The following is an 8725-nucleotide window of genomic DNA, read 5'->3' as shown; positions in this document are numbered from 1 at the left end:
AATTTTAATATTTATATTCACATTTATTTAAATCTACATTTCTGCTAAAATAAATTGATTATTCACGAGCATTTTCTCTTTTTTTCTTTCTCTCGTCGTTCTCAATGGTGGGTAAATTAGAACAGCTATCGTAACCTACTTTTAAACGACAATGAATGTACAGATAAAACAGTTCCTTATTTATATGTTTATTTTCTATCTTTCAAGGTCAAGAATATTATAAATACGTATTATTGCATAAAACGTGTGTTTTCGGTCCGTTATCGAGGTGTGTTAAAACGCAAAACCCCGGGCGTTATCGGTAGAAAACGTGCATTATTCAATAAATTCACGTGCCGTTAATGCCCGTTTTTAGTTTTACATATGCGCTATCAGGGCCCGCATCATAACTGGTTTCTGACCGAAAGTTGGTCAACGATGCAAACTTTTGCACAAAAACATATTTTAGCATATATAATGCAGCTGCATACAAATACTATAACATGAAATAAGCCACATTTAACATACATGCTGAGTTGTCTTTTCCTGGCGAGCTGAAGTGTTTAACTAAATAGTTTTTTTCTGCAGTTGTTTTGACTATTAAAAGCACTGAATTACGTCTAAAACGACTAACTCTCCGAACTTTAGATATTTCTGTCGATTTTATTCAGAACATACGACTTATATGGACATGATTTCATTACGTCGTATGCAATGAACAAAGAGATTTCAAAAAAAAATATCTGATGGCGATGCTGAAGATGCTGTACATTTTATCAAGAACATGTTAACAAAATTTTCAGGCTTAAATTAGTTATCAAAACAAATAATGGTTAAAGTAGGACTGCATAGGTAATTAATTGATTACCCAATAGGTATTGTGTGTAAATAATCCCAGTAATCCAGTCAATTTTTGAAAAAAAACAACACTTTCAAAACGAATGAACACTGTAAAAAATGGCGTCGAAACAAAATGCAGCTGCCGAGATATGTTGCGGCCCGAATCGAGCTTAATATAAAACTTTTTCAATGACATCACTCGTGACGTCATACAAGCACCCGTTATGGAGGTTATTTTGAACTGTTTTTGCTTTTTCGTGACATTTAACAGCCTTTTTAAACACAAACGTTTCTTCAACTGTTCCATTCATCATGAAATCATCTAAAAATAATTAAATTATCTTTGCTTATCTTGTTCTAACTGCTTTACTGCAGATTACAGTTTTGCATGTCGCCATTAATTTAACTACGATTTCATTGAAAAATAGTTCCGTAGTAAATATGCCCCGCCCATTAGTATTATTGAGCCCAATGACAGGACAGAAGTATCGAACAAACGCACGCGATTTCGATGGGAAATGCCATTGCACTTTATACAGATAAAATATGAAATTGATAAACATCAACCATCGTTAAGGAATGAAGTGTTAATGTAAATATAAAGGGGCATGGTAGCCATAATGAGCGTGTATGACATATTAACATCAAGGGATATGGTAGCCATCATTAGCGTGTATGACAGAATGTGATGAATGGGTATGGTAGCTTTGATGAACGTGTATGACATTCACATAAAGGGGTATGGTAGCTATTATGAGCGTGTATGAGAGATTCTCATGAAGGGGTATGGTAGCCATCACGAGCGTGTATGACAGATTCACAAAAAGGGGTATGGTAGCTATCATGAACGTGTATGACAGATTCACATAAAGGGGTATGGTAGCTATCATGAACGTGTATGACAGATTCACATAAAGGGGTATGGTAGCTATTATGAACGTGTATGACAGATTCTCATAAAGGGGTATGGTAGCTATCATGAACGTGTATGACAGATTCACATAAAGGGGTATGGTAGCTATTATGAACGTGTACGACAGATTCACATAAAGGGATATGGTAGCTATCATGAATGTGTATGACCAGGCGCGTACCCAGGCATACGCCAGTACGCCAATGCGTACACTTCGTCAGAAAAAAGCGAAAAAATAAAAGTTCCAAAAATGCAATAAAAAGTAAAGGGTGGGGGGGGGGGGGGGTATTTGAAATAATTACGTCAGAATTTTATCGTTTGTTGGTTTTTATAGTGTAATACCTAAATTCCGCAAAAAAGGTGATCACGATGTAGATCTCAACTTAAGTTATACACTCGTTATTTTCCCATAACCTGCCAAATCGGTGTGGATCCTGGTTGACCTCCTGGTAAATGATCCGAATGATGTTTACAAGGCGGGACTTTTAAAAATGACTGAACAGACATTTAATCCGCCTTACGGTGATATTTTCGGGCAAAAACTAGACGACAGTGAGAAGAAAGAGCTATTAACCGCAACTTGGAACAACGTTCACCAGTATAAGTTCCCTTCCAGGTCAGAACTATATAATGTTATGATATATCTTGCATGGTTTATTAAAACACCCTTATCGAAATTCTTCTCTTAGCTTATCCACAACCGTTTGTTTACTATCTCGGCTCGTTCATTTGCTTGTTGATCTAGACGCACGGCATTCGGAACTCCTCGGCCATTTTTTTCAAAAACAAGTTTTCGATAAAATGGCCGAGGAGTTCCGAATGGACGCACGGCTGTTGAAAGGCAATGGACGGTGCAAGGCACAGTATCTGCTGCCTCAAAAGGTAGTGTAATCAAGGAATAAAACGAATAGTTTGTGATGCAATGCACCAATCATAAAACTACATTGGTAACATCATGTAGGTTTTAACCCGTTCACTGCCTTACCCCGAGTATCGTTATATATTCAAACAACTTGATCCGAATGAGACGTCTCATTTGGATCCAAGTTGTTTGACATTTTCACAATGATATTACCAAAAGGTCGAGGGAGTGTGAGGAAACAAAATCGGAATTTGAAAAAATATCGCGCATGTACACGACTTGCCTGCCAGTGAACGGGTTAATATCTGAATACATTAATACTGTATGTGAGCTGATTCATCACGTGCGTTTTTACCAAATAATCGTGTAGCATTTATGCTAACTTATTTACTTGCGCATGCATTAAAGATATTAAAATTAAATAATTATTGATCGTTTCCACAATAATAAGAAAATCCTAATGAAACAAATGAAACCCTTTAATCTAATAAGCACCGAATCATTGGCCGCATATATTTAAATGGCATAAGTGCGAAAATACAATAAAGATTTATTTGCAGGTCGACGGTCTCACCCAGGAGTTCCAGGAGTTCAAGTTAGACCTGCCAGATGACGAGCCGACTTGCGAAGTGGATTGTAACTTCACCTGCTCCCTACTCAACCCTGGAAAAAGCATGATTGGACATAGCTACTGAGGCATCGTATCCTAACATAAGGATCTGCCTCATGGTTCTGTTGTGTATGCCAGTAGCAACGGCCACGGCTGAGCGCTCATTTTCGACAATGCGTCGAGTCAAAACGTATTTGAGGAGTACCATGACAACTGAGCGAATGTCAGGCCTGGGTTTGATGAACATTTACAGCGAACACAATATCAACGCCGAACATGTCGTTGACATATTTGCAAGAAAAAGGGATCGTCGCCTGGCTCTTTTATTCAGAATTTAATAACCATTGTTATGCACAGTGCCATATTTAGGGAATAGATCCGCTAAAGACAGGTTGACTGTATCTTATTCTTAGACGGTCATTAACAAACAGTATTGAAGATTATTAATGACAGCTGGTGGCTTAATGCCAAAAGAAACTATTCTAGAACGCTCTTATAAAAGCGTTCTGCATTAATTGAACACCTTTTTCAAAGACCACACTGTCCTAGTTTTTGGTTTTGACTGGTCGATTAAAACTGGTTTGACTGTATTTCTTCCTAATATCCTACCGATAACTATTATGTACATGTTGTTGAAGTCTAGGTAATATATTGCATTCGCTTCTTCAGTTTAAGATTGTTTTAACTTTTTTGCTTTTAAATTTAGTCCAATCAAAACACTCATATTTAACAATTAAGAAAAACATAATCTTAAGAAGCTACTGGAATATGAGCTTATCAGAAGAGTAAGAAATAACTGATCCGATTACGCTAGTTGTATGCCTGAGTGATAAATTTCGTGTAAACGCCACAGCAAAGAACATTAACAGGTGCGTTTATTTATCATGTTTACAAATCGTCAGGTGTGCATGAATACAAGTTCGATGATATGCTGATTGTTATCATCATTTTAGTCCCGTGAAAGAACAGATATTTTCCCATACATTTTAAAAGTAAAATGATTAAGTATAGATCTATTTGTGTTAAGTTACAATATTTTATTAACTTATCTAGATACTGTTAAGCATAGCATGGAGACAGTTTCAGTCTCTGCATGTGGTTAAATATACCGGTGAGGTGCGCAAGCCTTTCTGGTCAACGCAATATCTCAATTATTCAGCGGATTGGATGTTAAATAGAGACGCCACCCATCACCCCAGATCTTTTTGTTTATTTAAATCAAAAACAAGTATTTGGAAAAAAAAAATGTCGGGACTAACAATGTTAATTAAGGTAAATATTCATCTATTTGTATGCTTTTATACGTGCCAAAAGGCCCCTAGATAGCACCAAAATGCGATGTTGGATTTCAAAATTTTCCGGGGGGGGGGGGGCATGCCCCCGGACCCCCCTAGACTGTGCGTATCCTAGATTTTGACCTAGGTACGCCCCTGATGACAGATTCTCATAAAGGGGTATGGTAGCTATTATGAACGTGTATGACAGATTCACATAAAGGGGTATGGTAGCTATCATGAATGTGTATGACAGATTCTCATAAAGGGGGTATGGTAGCTATTATGAACGTGTATGACAGATTCACATAAAGGGATATGGTAGCTATCATGAATGTGTATGACAGATTCACATAAAGGGATATGGTAGCTATCATGAATGTGTATGACAGATTCACATAAAGGGATATGGTAGCTATCATGAACGTGTATGACAGATTCACATAAAGGGATATCCTAGCCATCATGAGCGTGTATGACATATTTACATAAAGGGATATGGTAGCTATCATGAATGTGTATGACAGATTCACATGAAGGGATATCCTAGCCATCATGAGCGTGTATGACATATTTACATAAAGGGATATGGTATCTATCATGAATGTGTATGACACATTCACATGAAGGGATATCCTAGCCATCATGAGCGTGTATGACATATTTACATAAAGGGATATGGTAGCTATCATGAATGTGTATGACACATTCACATGAAGGGATATCCTAGCCATCATGAGCGTGTATGACATATTTACATAAAGGGATATGGTAGCTATCATGAATGTGTATGACAGATTCACATGAAGGAGTATGGTAGCTATCATGAATGTGTATGACAGATTCACATGAAGGAGTATGGTAGCTATCATGAGCGTGCATGGCAGATTCTCATAAAGGGGTATGGTAGCCATCATTATGGATGGCTTAATATAGAAAATAGGATAAAGCAACTACGACTAAACCATGTACATAAAATCTTTGATAGCAAATGCCCATCATACATGAACATTTTACTTTAGTCTCATCCACACATTCTTACAACAGTAGACATAGTGCTGGAAATTTTAAAGTGCCACAGGCTGACAGTTTTATATTAAATACTTTCTTTTATCAAGCAATCCAGGACTGGAACAGTCTTCCAATGAAGTTAAAAGAATTGAAAAATAAGAATACTTTTAAAAAAAGAAGTGAAATCACATCTCATTGTTGGTATGAAATGTGCAGAAATGGAAGATTTCCTATTTTATTAATTGTTATTCATTTAATCTTGCATATCAGTCCAAAGATTTTTGTTATATTATGCTAAAGTGTCATATGGTTTTAACAGTCGGTTGCATTATAACTGTAAAAGTTCGATATCAAAATTTAATCATTCTTTAACTGGTCAAGAGTACATGCATGTTATTTTTGTATAAGTAAACCTAATTTAAACAGCTTACAACTGAGATCTTGGCAAATAATTATATTTGTCATAAGGAACCCATTGGAAATAAGTTGAATAACTTTAATGGGTTATCCTGTGTTATATATTTGTCACATTGAATTAAATCTTTGTTAACGCACGTATGTATTCAAAGCATTCTAATGATGTTATGCTTTAGTATAGATATCATCACTAATATTTTGTTAATCAGTCTGTGTTATAACTTTATGAGATATTTGGTTTGTTACTATGACATATATATGAACGAATAAATCTATCTATCTATCTATCTATCTATCTATCTATCTATCTATCTATCTATCTATCTATCTATCTATCTATCTATCTATCTATCTATCTATCTATCTATCTATCTATCTAATCTATCTATCTATCTATCTATCTATCTATCTATCTATCTATCTATCTATCTCTGCCTGCCTGCCTGCCTGCCTGCCTGCCTGCCTGCCTTGCCTGCCTGCCTGCCTGCCTGCCTGCCTGCCTGCCTGCCATCATGAGCTATCATGAGCATGTATTCCAGATTCTCATGAAGGGTTATGGTAGAACAAGCGTGTATAACAGATTCACATGAAGGGGGAATGGTAGCCATCATGAGCGTCTATGACAGATTCACATAAAGGGATATGATAGCTATCATGAGCGTGAATGACAGATTCACACAAAGGGATATGCTAGCTATCATGAGCGTGTATGACAGATTCACATCAAGGGATATGGTAGCTATTCCACTCTTATGCTGGACGAGATGAGGCGGGTGGAGAGGCGCCTATACTCAATTGAGAGGACTCTATCGGATCGAAGAGAGCGGGAACGCAGTGACGCCCCTTCAAGAAATTTGAAGAGAAAACGAAACGAGGAGAAGGAAAATATAAATCCAAAATAACTGTCCTTCTAACTTACATGCCTTGTCAACCGCCACCCTCAGTCGCCCCAAGGAGTGGGGCCCGCCCAGTGCTGGTTCACCACGCGAGCATTTGGCGGGTACACGACGCGCCTGCTCGGAGGAGTGGGTCCACGTAGCACTGGTGTAATGCTACCTGGGTATTCGCTGGCTGTGCTTGGGCGGCCAATCCGTGTACCACATTTGGGCGTTGGCACGTGTTACACGAGTATAGCCAGGGACCACATATCCGCCACAGGAAAACCGAATACGCTAAACCAAACAAACTTTATGGACTCAAAACAATTTCTTTAAGTGGTGTTCTTGCTAAGACAGTTTAAAACATTTTCAGAGTATAAAAGGTGTGATAGTCATATATAAACGGAACAAAGGACTTTTATTAATTGATGTTCTTACAGTGAATTAACATTTAAACCCAATGTACTTGGGTTATGTGACTAGGGATGATGGACATTGGACGTTATAACCTGATCTCATTGAATATGTATGTTACAGTTATTAAGTTTTTGTGTTCTTCAAAGTTTATCTGAGTTGTAATTATAAAGTTTAACGGCAGCAGGAGCTTAGCCTCTCTGTCGAGGGGGTATTGATGCGCCCCAGCTTTTCCTTGTGTATTACTGTGACTTTTAACTATCAAAATGGATACTTACCGTCTCTGTTGTGATTTTTTCGTAAACTTGTGTCTTTCAAACTGGTTAGGGAATTATAGCAATTGATACAAATCTGGTTTATTAATAATGACAAGCAGACTGTAAAATTTAACTTATAACCCTCACCATTTTCCTAGTATTTTAGCCCCAAAATCATATGGTGGCAGCGGTGGGATTCTTTATTTATTTAAGAATCCTGTGATACGAACTCAGGTTATTTTAACGCTACTGATTTTTAAAGACCAGGTTAAACAGAATGGCAACAATTGAATGCGAAAATGCTTCTAGTGACCCCGGGGTGCAACTAACTTGAGAGGCAGCAGCAACTACATGGACGAAAAAGATGTAATGACGACAGGAGAAGACAGTGAACAACTAGTTTCATCTGACCAAGACAATGAACAGGGATCATAGTCTGACACAGATTACAGGTATGGGGGGGGCGACGTTCTCGGATGGGGCGTAGCAAACGAAGGGGGGAAACAAGGTCTGCTCTTGTTGGTTTACAGGGAGCATTGCGATCTCTGGTGACCGAGTTGAAGGACATACGTTACAGCCAGTCCGAGATTGAGGCACGATTAAGCCAACCAAAGTCAACCGAGGAGACCGGGCTGCATTCAACGCCGAGTGCTCCAGCCAGTGACCCCCGCCTTTCAGCAAGCAGCCGTCCTTTCGTGAGCAGAACCTACAATGATGTGACAACAAACAGGGCCAACCTCAACGAGAACTCATATGCTCATAACCAGGGGCAACGAGATGCACGGCATGGTGGGGACTTTCTTTAAAGCTCTCACTCGCATTACCCAAATAATTATCTTAATTACACTCATTCCGATTATTTCAGGCCCAGACCAAGGGATCAGGTGAAGGTGCCGCCATTTGACGGGAAGGAGGAGTGGAGAGTGTGGATTATCCGCTTCGAGACGATTGCTGACCGACTGAAGTGGGGGAGTGAGTTGCGACTGGACCATCTACTGCAGCGTTTAGAGGGGCAAGCCGCTCAGTTTGCGTTCACTCTGTTACCGCCCGCGGTGCTTCACGACTATCGGGACCTGAAGGCAGAGCTAAACAGTCGGTTCAGAGTGGTAGAGACAACCAAGGCGTTTGCTGCGAAGTTCACACGCAGGAACCAACGGCATGGTGAGACCATTGAGGCATATGCGGCAGACCTCAAGATGCTCTATGACCGAGCTCATCCCCAACGAGACCGTAACACTAGGGAAGAGGATTTGGTGCGCCGGTTCCTTGA

Source organism: Mya arenaria, chromosome 16, assembly GCF_026914265.1.
Source record: "Mya arenaria isolate MELC-2E11 chromosome 16, ASM2691426v1".
NCBI lineage: Eukaryota > Metazoa > Mollusca > Bivalvia > Myida > Myidae > Mya > Mya arenaria.
Note: the sequence above shows the minus strand (reverse complement) of the source record.